This window comes from Melospiza melodia, chromosome 1, assembly GCF_035770615.1.
Source record: "Melospiza melodia melodia isolate bMelMel2 chromosome 1, bMelMel2.pri, whole genome shotgun sequence".
In the NCBI taxonomy this organism is placed as follows: domain Eukaryota; kingdom Metazoa; phylum Chordata; class Aves; order Passeriformes; family Passerellidae; genus Melospiza; species Melospiza melodia.
This window is the reverse complement of record NC_086194.1, coordinates 5091898-5110013: the sequence shown is the minus strand read 5'-3', so window position 1 is coordinate 5110013 and position 18116 is coordinate 5091898. Positions and strand designations below refer to the sequence as shown.

The following is an 18116-nucleotide window of genomic DNA, read 5'->3' as shown; positions in this document are numbered from 1 at the left end:
ACAGTCAATGAGAACAAAAGCTTTCCTTTTTTCCTCACTGACACCTGTCTCTTTACTCCAGGATGGTGTTCCAGCTTTCCATTCTCCCTCTGGGAAGCAGGGAAGCATTGCTTGCTTGCAATACCAGCAAATGCGATACTATTTAGAGATTTTCCTAAAAAAATCTCCCTGCCAATATGGAGGGAACAAGCTGTCCACTGTCATTTTTGTTCTTCTGAGCATCCTCCAAGAACCATCTCCTTTCCTGGAGTCCTGAGGTTAGGCAATTCATGGGACTTGGGAGGGACTCTATGAGCTTTAACAAAGTTACACAGGGGACCTGTAATAGAGGAATTGGATATCAATGTGAACAGCAGCATGTGAGCTCTGTGTTTCTCAGAGAAAACCCCCTGGGATAACAGGTCATGGACAGACCCCAGCTTCCAAGTCAATAATCATCCAGCAGTCATTTTCCCCTGGCTTCTTTGGGTGTCCTTTTTCACTCATTACAGCCATTTATGGTCTCTTGTTTATTCCTGGTGTTGAGTGTGACAGTCAGAACTGCCTGTCATACCCATCCTGGACAGCAGAGTCAGAGGATTGTACCTCATCACCCCTGCAGTAAGGTCACCTTTTATAACTTTTGCTGAACATATACAGAAATATCTCAGAAATATAGCCAGGTTTGTAACATTTCTCTTTTCCTTTCCTCTGCTTCCCTCCCCTCCCATGTTCACAATCACCTGTGCCCAATTTCATTCACAACGTGCATCCACCATCTCAATTCAGATGGTGTTCCACCTGTCAGAAGCACAAATTGGCCTGAAAATTTTCCTTTTTCATTTTGGAAGCAAATCCCAACTGTTGATCCTTTCAAGTCTCTGTGAGAGTGATGCTTTTGCATTTAGCTGGTCACGCACGAGAAGTCTGACATCGTTATTTGATGTTTTACTGATTCTCCCTCTGAGCCCTTCACAGAATCTCGAATCATGTCATCATTAGCTGTTTGCATAAAAGCATAAAAAAGCAAAAAGAGCATTAAAACTGTAGGATCAACACAGCTCTGCTCAGGGACAGACCAGAGATTCTGTTACCAGCCCTGTTGCATCCAAGCGTGCGCTCTAATGGCTCTTTGTGACAAGCACACTTTGAGTAGCATGATAAATCCTATCCACCTAACACCTCTCTCTTTTCATGCATGTCTGATACTGCACCTAGATCTATCTTTCAGCTTTTTGAACCATTAGGAACAGTGACAACCTGCTTTCAATGCCAATTTCCTTCCAGAGACAATGCTTTGATGTTTTGATTGCAAAAGGCTTGGCACTCTCTTCCCCGGTGGAAGCAGAAGGACATTGCCCTGCTCCAAGGGTTCAGTTCTCTGCCTGCAGAAATGCAGCCACTCTTTCTACAGGTCAGAGGCTTTTCCCTGATGCCATTTGTCATTCTGGTTTGGAGGGGTCTCGTCATCAGAGGCAGTGCAGGGACTGTCTGGCCTTGGTTCTGCTGTGAACGTCCTTGTAGGAAAACATAGACACTGACTTCTCTTTGTAGTTCAGCTTGTGACCACTACTCATTAAATCTGTCATTTCCTCTTCTGCCTTTCAGCAGCGTTTCCTCCATCAGGAACCCAATGACCCTCTGCAAGCTCTCATCCACCTACAATTACTGGACCTGTGGAAGCTTTGCCAAGTGGCTTCAACACTGTTTAGTCTCTGGTGTCAGCTGCTGCTTATGGCTGGCACACAGGTTTGCAACACACTCTCACCTGGCTTTTATTAGATCCTCAAAACACTAGAAACAAATATCCACCCAGGCAAAGGATCAGACATGCACCACTGCAACTGAAGTAGCTTAATATCAGTGGAGTGTACTCACATCCCTGGCTGATGGAATTCAACAGAGCTAACCAAGGATTTGCTTCAACCCTCAGCTGACAAAAAAAAAATATATATCTCTGTTCAAGAGGCTTTTAAAGTGAAAAAAAAAAAAAAAAACCAAAAAAGCAGCTGTGGTTTTGTGGTCACAACTAGACCTGAGAACATGATGTCTGTGTTGTGTTCTGCTCCGTGCTTCTCCATGTGTTCTTGGAAGGGACCATTTCAACCCTCTGCCTGCAGCAGAATTTCTTCTGCTGTAAAATGGATGTAACATCACTTCCCCATTGACAGGGCAGTTTGAGTGGTGAGTGCCTTCAGATCAGACAACCAGCCCTAATGGTGCTACTAAAAGCATAAGAAATAATATATATAGACAGGGTTACAGTCAAATAATCTTAGCTATTTAAAAACATTCAAAACTTCCTGTTCACTGGGTTAAAAATCAAGAGTCACCAGGCAATTTCAGACACACAGGCTGTGACACAAGGACAAGGACTGCAGCTGTGTCTGCCCAGCTCAGTGAGTGGTTCAGGATGTCTACAGCAGAAATGGGCACTGCCAGGGACAGAGGGAGAGGTCACAGTGCTGCCATGGGTGCTGAGGATCAGCTGTCTTACACACCCTTTTCTTCTTTATACCCCCCTGGACAGAGGGTCCATGTTGAGTTTTGTTTAAAGGGGGCAGTAGTTCAGTAGACAATAATTCTGGGAATCCCATAAACACTTTTGCAGGGTAATCACTGTTAGAAGGAAATGCTATTTTAAGGTGTCACATCTATTGGAATTTTTTCTTGGGGACAAACCCCAAGGGGATCAGGGGATGCAGCCACCTTCTCCTTGCCCTGCAGAACATGAGGCTCTTTGCTGGAGATGGGAAGAACCAACATCACCAGGGATGTGAAGCACAGGCTCAGTGTGGAGAGCTTAGCTCCTGCAGGTGACACTGCCATTATGGTTTGGCTGAGGAGAATGGCAAAGGAATGGAAACAAATAAAAAAAAGACTTGAAAAAAAAAGCCTTCACTTTCTCCACTCCTCCCCAACTCATATTTACTCTAGTCCCCACCAAACTACACCTAAAATAGCTTTTGTCTGTTGCTATTTAGCCATTTAGGTCGGGTCTACCAGCTGCATGAACTTGCCTATTGTACTACTGCAGCTGGACTATTGCCATCCTGCCCCCATGGGTTCTCTACAGATCTATATTTCAAAGTTATGGCTCTTGCAAAGCTCCGCTCTGTGAGTTCAGACAAGCTAAAAAAAAAATTAGTCATGTTTCCTCTAGTCCTGCTGCTTTACTAGGCTTCCTATTTGCAATCAAATTATTTTTAATTTTGACCACGTTCCTATTGTTTGCCAGGAAGATAATCATCTTATCTCGCCACCGGGATATTTCTCTCCTTTCTCATGTAGTTTCAGATGGATTAAATAAATACCCCTTACACAAAGCACACCAAGCTGGGCAAAAGGGCATTTCACCATTGCTGGCTGATCTGAAATTTAGGAAATGTCTCTTTTTTGAGGGGAAAAAAAAGTTTGGAAGGACCCAGACATGCCATAACAGCAGCTGTGCTAATTCTACACTCTCAGTTAATTTTTATCCATCTCTGAGTGGCTTTATGGAAATTTGTGGGAGAAGTTAAAAGTTAGTGAGGGACACTGGCTTGTTTTACCAGTGCCAACAAGGGCCACAGGTACAGTCACCTTGATTTTTGGGCAAGGAGAGGCCAAAAAAAACCTGAGTGGTGCTCTGGGAATTTTCTGCTCCTTCTTCCCAGATGAAACTGTATTTGGTCCATGCAAGGAGCAGGGAATTCCCATTGTGCCATCTGCCCTTCCAAGGAGAGGGATTTTTCCAGGAATTCCAGGAAGGATTTTCCAGTGGGTGTTCTTCTCCCCTCTAGCTGTCTGGAGGTCCCACCAAAGGGACTGAAATGGAAGCAGGTCATTTCACTGCCATTTGAGCTCTGACCTGGAGTCCTTCACAAGGGAAGGATTTCTGCCCAGCAAAGGCCAGCAAGCAGGCTGCCAGCTCAGAGCAAACCGAGTGGGGAGGACCCTCAGAGCCCCCCAGAATTGCTGGCTGGGGGCTTTGTACAAATCATGAACAGCACAGGATTGCTAGGAACGTGCTTTGAGCTGTTTTAATTTAGCATCAGTTTCATTACATGGTTATGACAATGGGAAGATGCTATTAGTTCACATTTTAGGTAGTAGACTAAGAACTTAATGTTACAACTTATTTTAAAACTTTTTTGACTAATCACACAAAGCAAAAGCATATTGATAGTAGTTCTATTTAATCACTATAAGCACATGTACTTTTGGTTAAAGCAATGCTTGCTTATTTTGAATACAATACCTGCTTGTAAGCCTTTAAACACAATGCACAGAGCTCCATTATTAAGCTTAAAACTTCTTAATATTTCTCTAGATATACTTTTTTGCAGCTTAGGGAGTTATTTTAGACAAGCATTAATACACAGACTATTGTTCTATTTGTCTTTACTTTTTTATTTTTTTACATCATTCTTTTGCTGACTTATTTTATGGCTACTGCTTAGCTCTAATGACAGTTCTGCAGTTTTTGAGGTTTGCTTTTTTGCAGCTTTCTCAAAAACCCTTTGATTTTATAGATTTCCACATCTCAGTGTGCCCTCCATGGAGGAACTGGTTTGCAAACACGCGAGCGGCGGGCGCGCAATGGAAAGTTGCGCAGATGAGTGGCACAACTTGAACCCGAGCTGCTCTGCTTTGTGTTTTGCAACCTTCACCCACATCCACTTTGCTCCTGCTGGATGCTGAGTGCTTTACCTCCAGCTTCCTAATTATCAGAGCGCCACCGCTTGTGTTTCACCGCAGATGAGGAAATGAGGACATATGGCTTTTGTGATAAGAGATTTATGGGAGCTGTCTGTGCAGAAGCCCTGCAACTTTCTATACAAGTCCATTTGTGAAACAAAACATGTGTAAACAGCCAGGTTTTGATTGTTTCAGTGATTTCTTCCCCCCTCGTGACAGATGTAAAGGAAAAACTGGAGGTTTCCACTTGGTGCGTGCAGATAACTGCGTGGCAAATGGGAGAGATCCCACTTGCAGTAAATCACTCAATCCTTCCTTTGATTTCTGGCACCTGAAATCCAGCTCCATGTGGGTAAATGAGAAGAAATACAAAGAAACTGGGGCTCAATGGCTGCTCATACATGATCCCTCATACATGATCCCCCTTTCAGCCGCAGGAGCACAAATATTCCTGAAAAGCTCCTGGCAAGAGTAGAGTAAATACTGCAAAATACCAATGAAAAGGGAGCCAAAATCCAGTGATTATAATGGGCTACACCCCTGTAGATTGGTTATTGTTCAAATCAAGAGCTAGATTAGAGAAATAGGGTCATATTCTCAAGGAACAAAATCCTATTATCAGTGGGGACAAAGAGCAGGACACTCTGGAGACACATGCCCATATCCATGTCTGGGCCATGTTCTCTCAGTCCTTCTCTTGTTCCTTACTCTCTACTCAAGAAAAGCCACTTGTAGGGTGGACAATCTTGGTTCTTTCCAGGGAAAGTCTCAAGATTTTTTTCTGAAGTTTCTGGGGAAACACAGGATGTCCACTGCAATTTTTTGCTTTCCTGCAGTCTCAGCTGCAAATGCCACAAGGATGTTATTTCTTGTGCCATTTTCCACAATATTCAGGTGCCAGATGAACCCATAAAAATCCTGGAATAGTTCTGACCTTACCTGAGGAAGTTTAAACTGAGCCTGCTTGAAGATAAGCAGGGTTAATTCTTCCAGCTTCACACTTTTCAGCAGTGTGACAGAGTCACTTTGCAAACGCAGCTCAGTTTGGTTTGGTTGACACAAGTTCCAAGCACGACCCACATGTGAAAAAGCTTCACAGAAAAATGCCCTCCAACAACATTTCCTTAACAACCTACCCAGAAATCAGACCCTCTTCACTTTCACTCTCAGTTTTGGAGATGTTTTTCCCTCTGTTTGGGCAGAGAAGGTGAGTCATGGAACAGAGGCGCTGTGGAAATTTACATTCAGCTACGAAAGTGCATGTTATGACTACCATGAAAAAAAAATCATCCTCACAACTCAATCTCAGTGTAAGTCACACCCAGCTTTGAAGAAATATGAGTTGAAACTTGTTCTTTTTGCTTGATTGACACTGCTGGCTGCTGCAAGCTGCTTCCTCTGTGTGTCACATGCAGACTTCAGCCTTTGCTTTGGAAGATCTGAAATCCCTCTCAGGCAGCTGTGTCCAAGCAGGTGGATGGACACAGAGAGGGCTGGGGACATCTGTTTGCTCTGACTCCCCATGGAGCAACTTCCCAACCCCTCAAGAAGGGGTGTTGCAGAATTTTCAAGTGTTTGAGGGGTGGCAGGGCATGGAGAGTGGCTCCTTGCTCCTGGGTTTTCATGCCCTGAACCCTCTCCTCCAGGATGGGCACCAAGCATTTTGTCTTCAAGTGCAGGACTCTCCCTTTCCTTTTAAAATACAGTGCCTGCTGCTGCCACCTACCTTTTGTGCTGGAGTGGATCCTAGAAATATTCCATATTTTGAGTCTGGGATTTGAGGATTTCCTCCTCATCCCAAAAGCTAAACCCAAGCTACCAACCACGAGGTTAATTTGTGGTGTGGACAGGAGGCTTTATGTGAAAAACATTTCCTGCCATGGAAGAAGAAAGGTTTCAAAACCCATCAAGAGATCACTTCTTGCTCCTGCCTGGCTGTGAGGGTTTTCATACAGCAGATTTTGGCATCTGCCCTGCAGAGCAGGTGATCATCTCATCCAGGGAACATTTCATGCAAGAGGAGATGCAGAGAAAGGTGGCTGGGAAATGTATGGCCCCACAGCAACTGAGAGCTGAACCCAACTCTCACCCTTCTCAATCCCTCCATGACATTGTGACAGTGAAACAGAAGCAGAGGCAGGGATGAAATGCCATCCCCAAATGTTTGTCTCCAGAAAACCTCTGCATAGCTTTGTGAGGAGGAGCACAAAACCCTTAGGAATGCTGACATGTGTGGTTTGTGCCAGGTTTGTCTATCAGGCAGTCCCCAGTTTGCTCAGAACACGTGGGAAATATTTAAGCAAAATAAATGTGGCTTTTCTATGGGTTCTAACAATAAGAGGGACACAGGAGAGCTCCAAGCCTCCTTTCCCACCTGCTTTTCTGCAGCAAACAGCAGACCTGCAACTCATTTTTGGTGAGGAGGAGCTGCAGCTGATGCAGATCTGCCAAGCCCAGGTGCTGCTGTGCAGAGGTTTTGGCTTCAGAGTCTTGAATTTATGTGCTGACATCTCTTCAGCCCCATCCTCAGCTCCAGCCTTCAGCTGAGGAGCAGCTCACAATCTCTAATTAATTGGTTCCTTTTCTTCACCCTGAGGTGGCATCACTCCTGTACAGTTTGGGAACTAAGTATAGGAATGATTTCACCCACCATTCTCAGCCAGGTTGGCCTGGCAGACAAGAGCTTAATGCTGCTGTTCAGGGCAGGAAGCAAGAAAGGATATTATATCAAACAGAAGGCATTGGAGAATTTCAGGTTAGATGGAGCATACTTAGTCACAGAAGAATTGGGTCAGTGCTCTGGGACCTGTGTTCACTTCCTGCAGGAACCCTAACACAGCCCAAAATAGCAGCAGTTAGGTAAAAGCCAAATATCTTCCCATTTTTCTCCTCACAGCAAATCCTAATGCTTACGTCATTAAAGGAGAAGCATAAATAGAACAAGCCTGGGGCTGTGATTTGCAAAGTTCTTGATCTGTGGATGAACCATCAGCTTTCCTTATAGCTCACTATTACCCACTTGTGCCATCAAACTTTTCACTGAAGCTGCTATCAGGATGAAATAGACCTTCATATCCACCTAACATTTACTCTTTCCATTGGAGTGAACACTTTTGCACTCTTTTCATTTAAAAGAGTGAAACCTATTTAACCAGTCAGCTAAGAATACCCATCTCTAGGTTTTATGTGTGGTGTGGTTTTCATCTCATTCACTGGGACAGTATGCACCAAGGTGTCACCATGATATTTTCTGAAAAATTCCTTTGCCAGGATTTTTCAGAAAATATCATGGTGACACCAAGGAAAGTGTCCTGGTGGCAGTTTGGGCAGTGTTTTGGTAAAGAAGGGAGGGTTTGGCTCCGTGGGTACAAGGTGTGCCACACCTGTTGTCCTCAGGGACACAGAACAGCCCGTGCCTGTTTAATGTCACTGTACAGAGCCACAACAGGATTTGACCATATAACCCCGTGGATTCAGGGAAAAGGACTTGAATACTAAACTATTGGTAAAATCTATCAATTGCAGCTATTAATGTTTGTTAAATATGAGTATAAAAGATTTTGAAGATAAACTGAGAAAAGCTGCAAAACTGAACCGACACTCAGAAATATATATATATATATTCATACTATAATATGGTGTCTGAACATTTAATATCTATTGGTTCTGAATGAAATATATGAATGTGTCATAATGTTAATCTATCTAAATATGTACTTCTAGAAATGCTGCAACTCTGTAATTAAAAGGGGGAGTTATAGGGGGATAGAACCTAAGTAAATCAAGGTAGTATAGAATGTAATCTTACCCCCTAAAGAGTTGCAGCTGGGTTGATTATTAAGGATTAGGAGCAGGCCTGATGTTAACAGGCCACAGCTGTAGCCCATAATAAGAAGAGTGTTATAAAAGAGTGGATTGGTGGAACTGGAGTCAGTTGGCTGCTGTAAGGGCAAGGAAGAGTCAGTGCCTGGAGGAGCTGCCTACAAGAAACATCAAGGAGGTGCAAAACTCCAGCAATATGGAACCCTTGTACTGTGATGACAATAGAATTCTTGCACTGTAATGACAACAGGTGTTCACTCCTGTCCAGAAACTGGCATCTGTAGAACACCAGAACTCTGCACACAGCCACACACCTCTGCCCGTCCTTCCTCCAGGCTTTGGAAATGTTTCCAAGAGCCACTCAAGCTGGCAGAACCCAGGGGCAGGTTCTCAGCACACCCATCAGCAGAGAGCTGCTGACATCAGTGGAAACAGCCTGGACACACAGCAGGATCCTTATATTGTTCAGGGACACCCTAGAATGGAAACGCCCCTAGCAGGACTCCTGGCCCACCAAACACATTCAGGGAAGAAGAGATACTTGAAGAATTACAGTTTTCAGCAGTAATTGGTGTGTGCAGAATAAATTCCCATTAAAACCAGGTGCTTTTAAAGGAGCTGCTTGTCACTTTAGTGCCTTGTAATACTTGAACCTCAAGTCCTGGGGTCCTGTGCCTGGTTCCCAAGGTAAACACATGTGATTTATTCCAGAAAGGCATCTGCAGCACAAGAATTCATGACATACACCCCTGATGGGCAGCAGCTAACTTCTCAAATTTGCCAAGTTGCCAGAATTTTATTAAAAGCTGTTAAGAGTCAGAGAGAAGGTGCAGAGAAAAGCACCCTCCTTCCCAAAGCCAGGTGGCTTAGGCTGCACTCACGCTGCTTCCCCAATGGATGAGGCAAGCTGGAGTCAGAGGTTCCTTCCAGCAACAGCTCAGTCCCCCTGGACGTGTCTCTGTAAGCTGCACAAATATTCTGGGCAGGGGGAGGGAGAGAGAAAAGAGTGAAACCTATTCAATTACATCAAGATCACTTCTGGCCCTAGTAAAATCATTTATGGAGTGAGGGAAGCCGGAGAGGTTTGGGCTGGAGCCATGTGCAGTTATTTGGGATATACAGAACCGGTTTCTATGGATTTTATTCATAGGTCACGCGATTGTATACGAGGATGTGAGATCTGAATCTCTCAGGAGGGGTCCCTAGTTGGGGTTTCTATTGCCTTTATAGGCAATGGCTCAAACTTTCTTGCAGCAGTAACTCTTTAAAAACTTGAGGGGAATGGGGCTGGTTGCAGCATCCAGCCCATTTTTTTTTCTCTCCCCCACCAAAATCTTGCATTTACTTTGTTCCTCTTCCTCACCATAACACATTTACTAAATGGGGAAACAAGGAAATAATCAGAGAAATATTCTTACTTACTTTTTCCATTGTCTGCATGAATTTTCTCTCTTTCCCACCAGTCTGAGGGATATCTGGTACACAACTCAGCTCCCACTTCCATCTGGTTTTCAGCCTCTCCTTGGCCCTTTTTAGGGGTAATTTTGCATCTATGCCATTGTTGGCTCCTTCCACATAGACAGTCGAGCCCAAAGGAACTTGGACACACAAAAGAGATTTGGGACAGTGGGTGTAGATCAGAACAGCCCAGAGCCTTCTCTACCTTCCCAGGGAACTGCCCAGGGAGCCCTGAGCTTTTCTGGAAAGCAAGCTGTGACTTAGGAACAGTCTAAAGCTCTTTGGTCTTAACTACGGCTCAGTTTGACTTTATTGCCCCAAAGAGGCAAACCCAAATCAAGTTATCAGAGCAATTCCTGCACATCCCAGCTGTGTGGAGAAAGCTGGGCCCTGCTGAAGGCTACCCTGCTGCAGCAAGATACCACCATCTTCATTCCAGCTGATGAAGCCTCATCCCAGAACATCTCCCGATTTTTTTTTTTTTGTGTCAGCCCTAGGTAGCACAGCCTGCACCCAGCCCCGTTTTTCCAGAAGGTAGGAGAACCTCAGCTGGAGCACAGAGGTCACATTCCATCCTTCTTGAAAGCACAGCCGGGGATCCCACCAGGTGTCTCACCAGGGCTGACATGACCTGCAGGAGCACGGGAAACTGCACCTGGACTGAGGGGGGCTGAGGGATGGGGCATCATCCGGGGGGAGAGTGAGCCCGGGGCTCGGAGCTGCCCCGGCATTCGGAACTGCCCCGGGTGCCCGAGCTGGAGCTGCTGTGCAGGGGCTGGAGGGGCCCTGAGGGTCGGAACTGCCCCGGGTGTCCGAGCCGACCGGGGATCGGAACCGCCCCAGGGGCTGGAGCAGCCCCGAGGGTCGGAGCTGCCCCGTGTCTCAGAGCTCACCTCGACTCTCACCGGGGCCAATCCCACCTGCAGGGCCAGGGAAGCACCGCCGGCACCGAGCGGGGCTGCGGGACGGGGCATCAGGGCTGCGAACCCGCCCGGGGGCCGCAACTGCACCGCGGATCGGAGCCAACGCGAGGCGCGGAGCTCCGCAGGGCTCGGAACCGCCCCTAGGCTCGGAACCACGTCGGGTTTCGGAGCCACCGCGGGGATCGGGGTTGCACCCGGGTGTCGGAGTTGCACCAGGGTTTTGGAGCTGCCCCAGAGTTTGGGAGCTGCCCCAGGGGTCGGAGTTGCCCCAGAGTTTCGGAGCTCCCCGTGTTTTGGAGCTGCCGCGGGGGTCGGGGTTGCCCTCGGGTTTCGGAGCTGCCCTGGGGATCAGAGTTGCCCCGGGGCTCTGAGCGGCCGCAGGGTCGGAGCTGCCCCCGGGTTTCGGAGCTGCTCCGGGTCTCGGCGCCCCGAGTGTCGCCCCCCAGCGGCGGGGCAGGGCCCGGCCCCGCTCGGTCGGTCGGAGCCTGGCGGGGCCGGTCCGCCCCCGTGCCCGTGCCCGTCCCATTGGCCGCGGCGGCTCCGCGCGTCACCGCTTCCTCCCGCTTTTGTGCGCCGCCCCAGCCGAGCTCCAGCCGAGCGGAGCTGAGCCGAGCGGAGCCGTTCGGAGCCGCGCCAGCCGCTGGGACCCGACGTGGTGACACCAGCCCCGGGTGGCCGTGCATGTCCCTCCGCGGGTGACCCCGGTAAGTCGGTCCGTCCGTCCGTCCGTCCTAACCCCCTCTTTCCGCGGGCGCTGGCTCCGAGCCTCCGTGAATAGTTTCGCTCTTTTAATTATTTTACTGTCTGCAGCGGTGACCGAGAGTTTTGCAGCCGGGTCTGGCTTCCGTGGGTTTTTCTTCCTTCCTTTCTGGCCTAGCCAAATAGGAGCTTGTCCCTGCGGCCGTGTTTGGGGAGCCGTGGGGGGGTCCCCAAGGGTGCTCCCCAGCACGGGTGGCCGTGTCCGTGGGTGCGGAGCGGATTGAAGGGCTGCCCTTCCCCGGGGCTCCCCGCACACCCCCGCCTGATGCTGCTGCTCTCGGGTCGCTGTTGTCCCCAGGTTGTCGCCTGGGTGCCTGTCCCAGCTGCAGCTGCTGACAGCGAGCGCCGGGATTAGACTCCAAACCCGTTTTGGGATGCGCTGGCGTGTGGAGCCAGCGGTTTCGGGATGCGGTCGCTTGGGTGCCAGCTCCCTGGAAAGCATCCAGGGAGGTGCGGGGGTTCTTGGCCATCCCTCGCTCTCCTGCAGAGCTGTCCCTGCACCGTCTGTCCGGAGCGGTGAGGATGGGATGAGCGCGGGGAGGAAGGCTCCCCGAAACCCGGACCCGCGTGGTGCGAGCGGCCGGCGCAGCTGGGAGAGCTGGATTTCGGGGAGAGCTGGATTTCGGGGAGAGCTGGATTTCGGGGAAAGCTGGATTTCCACCCGGACGGAGCGAGCGGCTGCAGGGGGGCTGTGCCACGAGCCGGGATGATGCTCAGGAAGGATTTGTGCTGCCGGCACCGAACCCCTGCCCTGCGCGGCTGTGCCGGAGGAGCGGAGCCGAGGTGGGAGCCGGGGACCGGCCGGGCAGGTCCTGCAGGGCAGCCAAGTACGGATCTTGCTGGCCCTGATACAGCCCGGAGAGAGGCTTCTCCCTCGGCTGCTGCCTTTATCATCCTCTTCAATTCCTGTTTATAAACCAGTCATTTTTGGTATTGGACCTGCTCCTGGTTCGGGGAAGGGTCTTGCATGTGTTGCTGGTGCATGAACCAAAACCACCTGGCTCACTTGGGATTTCGAGGCTTGGGATTTGTGCAGGGTTTAAGCGATCCCAGGGATTTCTAGGGTCAAGCCATTTCACTTCTTTGGTGAGAGTGAATGGTTGGGGGGAATTTCTTTCTGTGACACCTTCTGGATTTATTTGGAGTCTGGTATGTGCAGTTTGACGTAGCTCCATGCAGGATTTGTGCATGGAGTGCAGCTCTGGGAAGCAGCTCCTCAGGTGTGCATGAGATCAGTTGCATTTGGGGCTTTGCTCTGCCTGTGTCATATGGTCCAATTTCCAGAACCCCTAACTTGACATTAATTATAAACAGGGATTCAAGGTTTCCCAGGGCTCCTGCTGATCAGGGCAGACCTCCACAGCTGGGCACAGCCTTTGCCCTGGGAAGGTTGTGCAGCTTGTAAAAGCTCCTCTGTTGAGGCAGGACGCGAGGCTGGATGGGCTGCCAGCCTGGTGGGATGTGGATGTAAAGAACCTTTTATACCTTCCTCGTGTGAACGCGTTTTGGTGCCGCAATTTTTTCCACGGCTCCTTAATCTCCACCAGGAACCCGCAGCTCTGCCATGTCAACGTGTGCTGATGGGCAATGCATTTATTTTTTTGGAGGCTCTCAGAGCCCGTGAAGGAAGTGTTCTCACACAGAGAGAGATGTGGTCTGGATTTTCACCCAGACGAAGCGACTCCGGCGCGAAAATCCAGCGGCTGCGGCGGCCAGAGGAGCGGCTCCGTCCCGTCCGGAACGTTCCTGCTGCTCCCTGATGCTTCGGGATTTTTCTCCTGCAGCTTGGACTTGATGCTCTGAGAATTTTCCCGTTGGGAAGACGCCTGGTGAGGCTGCCGTGGTGTGTCTGGCTCCCTGGCAGAGCCGTGGGATGGAGTGTGCTGTGCAGCATGGAGAGCGATGTGCTCCCAGATGGACGTGGGAACGAGCGCGAGGGCTGGCAGCATCCTCTGCTCTGCTGGATCTGGCCCTGCTGTCGGGGACCTGCTGCTCGAGGCTGGAGGGAAGTGAGTCAGGCTTTGCTGTAAGAAGGGATATCTTTTATTAGACTGCTCGGGGAAGGCAGGCTGGCTTTGGAGTGCACGTAGAAGAAAAGAGGCAGTGATTGCTTGGAGTCTGCCTCGGCTCTCCAGACTGAAGGAATCATCTGAAAGAAAATTAAGAAAAAGATTCAACTCCAGTTTAAGCTGTGCAGTTCATCTGGCCTAAGGAAGCACATTTCATCCCTCTGGACTCCTTAGATCCTGAGATGGCATGCATGTCCCCATCCTGTGCTGCACCTGCCAGCCCTTCACAGGAGGTGGCCGAGCATTTTCCAGGCTGGCTCCTACAGGGATGGTGCTCACTGATGCCTGACAGTGGCAGGAGGATGCTGGGCTCAGTCCCTTCCACTCCCCTCTTTGCACAGAGCACAGTGGGCACACAAATGTGCAGAATGTCAGCTGTGCACTGGGGAGATGGAAAATGCAGTGTGGAGCCATAACAAGTGGAATATGGATTTAAATATTTTTATTATTTCCCCAGACAGGGAGGAAAGCTATAGATGGCCCACTGATACTGAACCTGGCAGCTTCACCCTCAATCCCCAGGCTTTATTTATTTAGATATTTAACCTCCACAAGGGGAAATGGGTGACCAAAATGTTTTTGGTGAGTCCCTCCAAGGAGTAGGTCCCCTTTCCTACAGGCCAGGGCAGTTCAGCATTTCTTTCTGGCACCTTTTCTGCCTTTGCTGAGTGCAGCGTGAGATGCAGAGGTGGTGAATGTCATCTCAGTTGTGCCTGAACCACGCTGTCTCTGCAGGCTGGCCCCTATCCCATGTGGCATGAGCCTTCATCTGATGTGGTCAGTGCTGTGGTGAGCATCAGACAGGCAAGATAAGGGGTTTTCTGTCTATGAAGGTGCAGGTGAGCATGCAGGAGTGTGGATATGGGGGCATTTCTGTTTGTTTTCTGTCTGTCCCTGCAGTTCTGATCTGCTCTAGCCAAATAATTTTCCTGTTAGTCACTAAAATGCTGCTGGTGCCCAGATCAAGGGTGGCATTGGCACAGGCTGCCCAGGGAAGTGGTGGAATCACCATCCCTGGAAGTGTGCAAAAACAGTGTGGATGTGGCACTTGGGGACGTGGTTTAGAGGTGGATTTGGCAGTGCTGAGTTAATGATTGGACTCAGTGATGTCAGAGGTCTTTTCCTGCCTTAACAATTCTATCATCTAACCAGTCTGTCTCAGTTCATCTTTAATGACACAAATTAAAAGCTAAGATCTCCTTTAAAAACTGATGCCTTGCTCTTCAAAGGCCCTGGGAAGCTGTTCCCTGCAGCAGACCTGTTGCATGGGCATGAGGAGCATGGGAAGAACACTCTGTAGGGGCTGCAGGTAGGGGGTTACCTGGCTCCCTGCTTTGTTTTGGCAGTGGGGATTTGTGCCAGGATCTTCCCCTGGAGCCACAGGGCTTGGATGGTGGAAGAAGCAGCATCAGCCTGGCCCGTGATGGGGACCCTTGCAGCTCTACATCCCTGTCTCTGTGACCAGGGATGGGGACACAGCATTGCATGTCATCTCTGTGTCTGGTCTCAGGTGCCAGCTCCTGTTCCCAGGGCACCTGGAATGTCTGTGAAGGGAGCCCAGAGGGTTTGACCTGGGCATTCTGAGTCATTTAGAGGTCAAAAGTGAAAGGTACACCTGTACCCTCTAGAAGAGGGGGTTCAGCTCCCAGATGCCTTCCCCAAACGCCTTTTTTAATATAAATATTAGTGGAGACAAAGTGGCTCAGAATTAACGAGAATCCGTGGCTGGTTCTGCTCTCCTGAGTCAAACCCCAGGCCGGCCACCATTTTACGCAGAACTAATCATCACTTCTGCAGGAGCCTGTGTGATTTTATCCCCTGCCCTCTGGGGAGTGCAGCCCAGGCAGAGAAGGAGCTGTAGGAGCAGTGAGCAGGGTGGAGCTGAGCCAGGCCGGGCTCAGGAGCTGCCCGGGCCAAAGTCCGGCTGGCACAGCGCGCCGTGCCCGGCGGCTCCAGCAGATCCTGGAAGGAGCTGGCCCGGCTCCTGCGTGGGCTGCTGTGCAAACACCCGTGCTCAGGCCAGCTCCCAGGGGCTGGGAGGGTGGTTCAAGCCTTCAGGTGGAGATTGAACACCAAATTGCTTGGAAAAATCCAGCCCTGGGTGGGTGGGTTGGAGGCGCTCCGCAATACTCGCGTGGACAAGTGACAGAAAGTCATCTGATTGATAGCTGGGTGATTCACATGGAGAAAAAGACTTTGTACTGTTGCTTTGGGAAAGTAATTTGTGAGATAAGAAGCCTTTGTGATGGAGGTAGGAACGCCTTGAATCCATCAGTGCTCTGTGGCCCCTGCAAAGCTTTGAGTGCTCCTATTTCGTTATGGTTATGTTTGTCTTGTCCACCTGCAAGTGGGCCCTGCACAGTGGCCTTCAGGTGCTCCCAAATCCCCAAGGAAATAGTGAAGAATTTGCAGATCACTGTCCTTAGCACAGCTATTGAGTGTAAGAGTGAACCCTGTGCTGAACTGGTGCAGAGGGTAGGAGGAAATGCTGCTGCTTTGGCACATCTGATGACGTCTGTCCTTGTCCTGCCGTCCTGAAGTGGTCAGGACTGGGTGATCACTGTAAATCCCTTTCAATTGAACTGTTCCATTCCATGGATGTGCATGGAAGTCCCTTGTGATGGGCATGGTGGATTACTCAGATTGCTCACTACTTTTGTGCTGCAAACTCTTGTTTTGGGGGCTTTCAATAATACAGAGCTGTAGGCTGCGGTTCTCCTCTTAAATAAGCAAGGATAGAAACATGTTGAGTGGTATTTCCCTTTCAGAGCAGAAGTCAAATCATCACAGTCTAGTTGTGAACTGGAAATAGTGCAGTGCCATCCACAGTAAATAAGAGCACAGTAAATAAGAAGAATTTAGCAGATCCTGAATTCTTCACAGTGAGCTGTCTGCACCTTTTACTGTGTGAGGTGGCAACAGGGGTGCTCTATCCCAAACCATGAGGATTCTGCAGGAGGGTGGGGGACACAGGGTGATGGGCACAGCTGGCTCTCACCAGCTCTTACTAACAGTGAGATCTTGCCCAGATACAAATTTAAGGCTTTGGGCATCCCCTGCATGGGGCAGTGATTGATAAGGAAGGGTTGTTTGAGGAGAAGCTGTGAGGGTGAGATTTGTTATCACAGGGCAGAACAGGTGAAAGTGCACACAGAAAAACTCTCAAATACCCTCTTCCTCTCAGCCTCTCTCCTCTTCCTCTCTGTCCCTGCCTGGGGAGTGCCCTGGGGAATTGTCCCCCTTTTGCAGGGTCAGTGCAGTGTCATTGCAGGGGGCAGCTGATAACGCTGTTATCTACAGCTGGCTGATGCAGATGGGGGCTGATGATAGTGTTAGCCACAGAGGGGTGATAACCCTGGAATCACCATGCTGTGGGAGTGTGTGGCTGGAGGGAGGTGTGGGAGCTGGGTCTGTGGGACAGAGAGGTTTGGGAGTGTGCAAATGATGAATAACCAATACCTCAAATCAGAGATTTGGGCTTCCTTTTGTTGCATTGGTGTAGTGTGGAGCTGTGGAGCAGTTTGATGAAGCATCCTTCAATTAACATACCAGTCTGGGCCAAGCTCCTGGAGAGCTTTCCTTGCTGGTGGGAAGTGTTCATACTGCAGCCTCAATGCCTTCTGCTTGCCTTTCAGCACAGAACTGCAGCTTTGGTTTATTCTACTGGAATCCTTCTGCTGATTTCCTCTTGGAGAGTGGCTTTTGGGAAACCTCAGCACCTTGTGGTTAATAAACCACTGCTTTGCTGCTCCTTGGTCTTAGTCCCTCTGTGCTGGTGCTAACAGAATAGCAAGAGTCATTAGAGAAATATGCAAGATATCCCAGTTATTTTTCTTTGGATAGTGCTGGTAGCAAGTAAAAGAGATAAACAGAGCTGTGCTTAGCTTATTACATCATTGGTTTTACTGAAAGGGTCAAGGTCCAGCTCTGGATGTTGTTGCAGGATGTATTTGGGCTGCTCCTGAGCTGAGCTGTGTTGTGCCAGAAGAAAAAGAATCATTTTAGTGCTCTCCCTGTGTCCCTTCCGAGTGGTGCCTTGGTAGAGGTCAAGGTGAGACAAATCCTGCCAGGTTAATTTCTTGGCTTTGCACTGGAAAACTCTGCCCTTGGCTCCTGTTAAGGCCCAGGAGCTGCTCCTGCCCTGGCAGAGGCAGCCAAGGGAAGCCCTGCTGACATCTGCTGGGTGTTGGGGCTGGCAGGGACCATCAGGGCTCCCTGGGTGGGGACCCACAGCACAGAGTGGGCTCTGTCCCACTCCTGTCCTGCTGGGATGGCTCCTGGGGGCTTTGCTGGCTGGATCTGCTTCTCTGGTGGCTTAGGCTGAGGTCTGCTCGCTCCTCTTGTGACATGGCTGGAAAGAAGGACTTGAGGACCCATGCCCATTTTTGCTTATTTTTGTTTGGATTGGTGATGCTGAGACTCCCCA

General features: G+C 49.4%; 1 protein-coding gene across 2 annotated transcripts in view; it reads left to right on the top strand.

The window, feature by feature from the left end:
• The first annotated feature begins 11454 nt into the window (after window positions 1–11454).
• LOC134429410 (mitogen-activated protein kinase kinase kinase 3-like) overlaps window positions 11455–18116 on the top strand; it is an 82482-nt gene continuing 75820 nt past the window's right edge. For both annotated transcript variants that reach the window (XM_063176685.1, XM_063176604.1), the window contains exon 1: window positions 11455–11566. The gene's annotated coding sequence lies outside the window, so the exon portion shown is untranslated. The remainder of the gene's footprint in view (window positions 11567–18116) is intronic.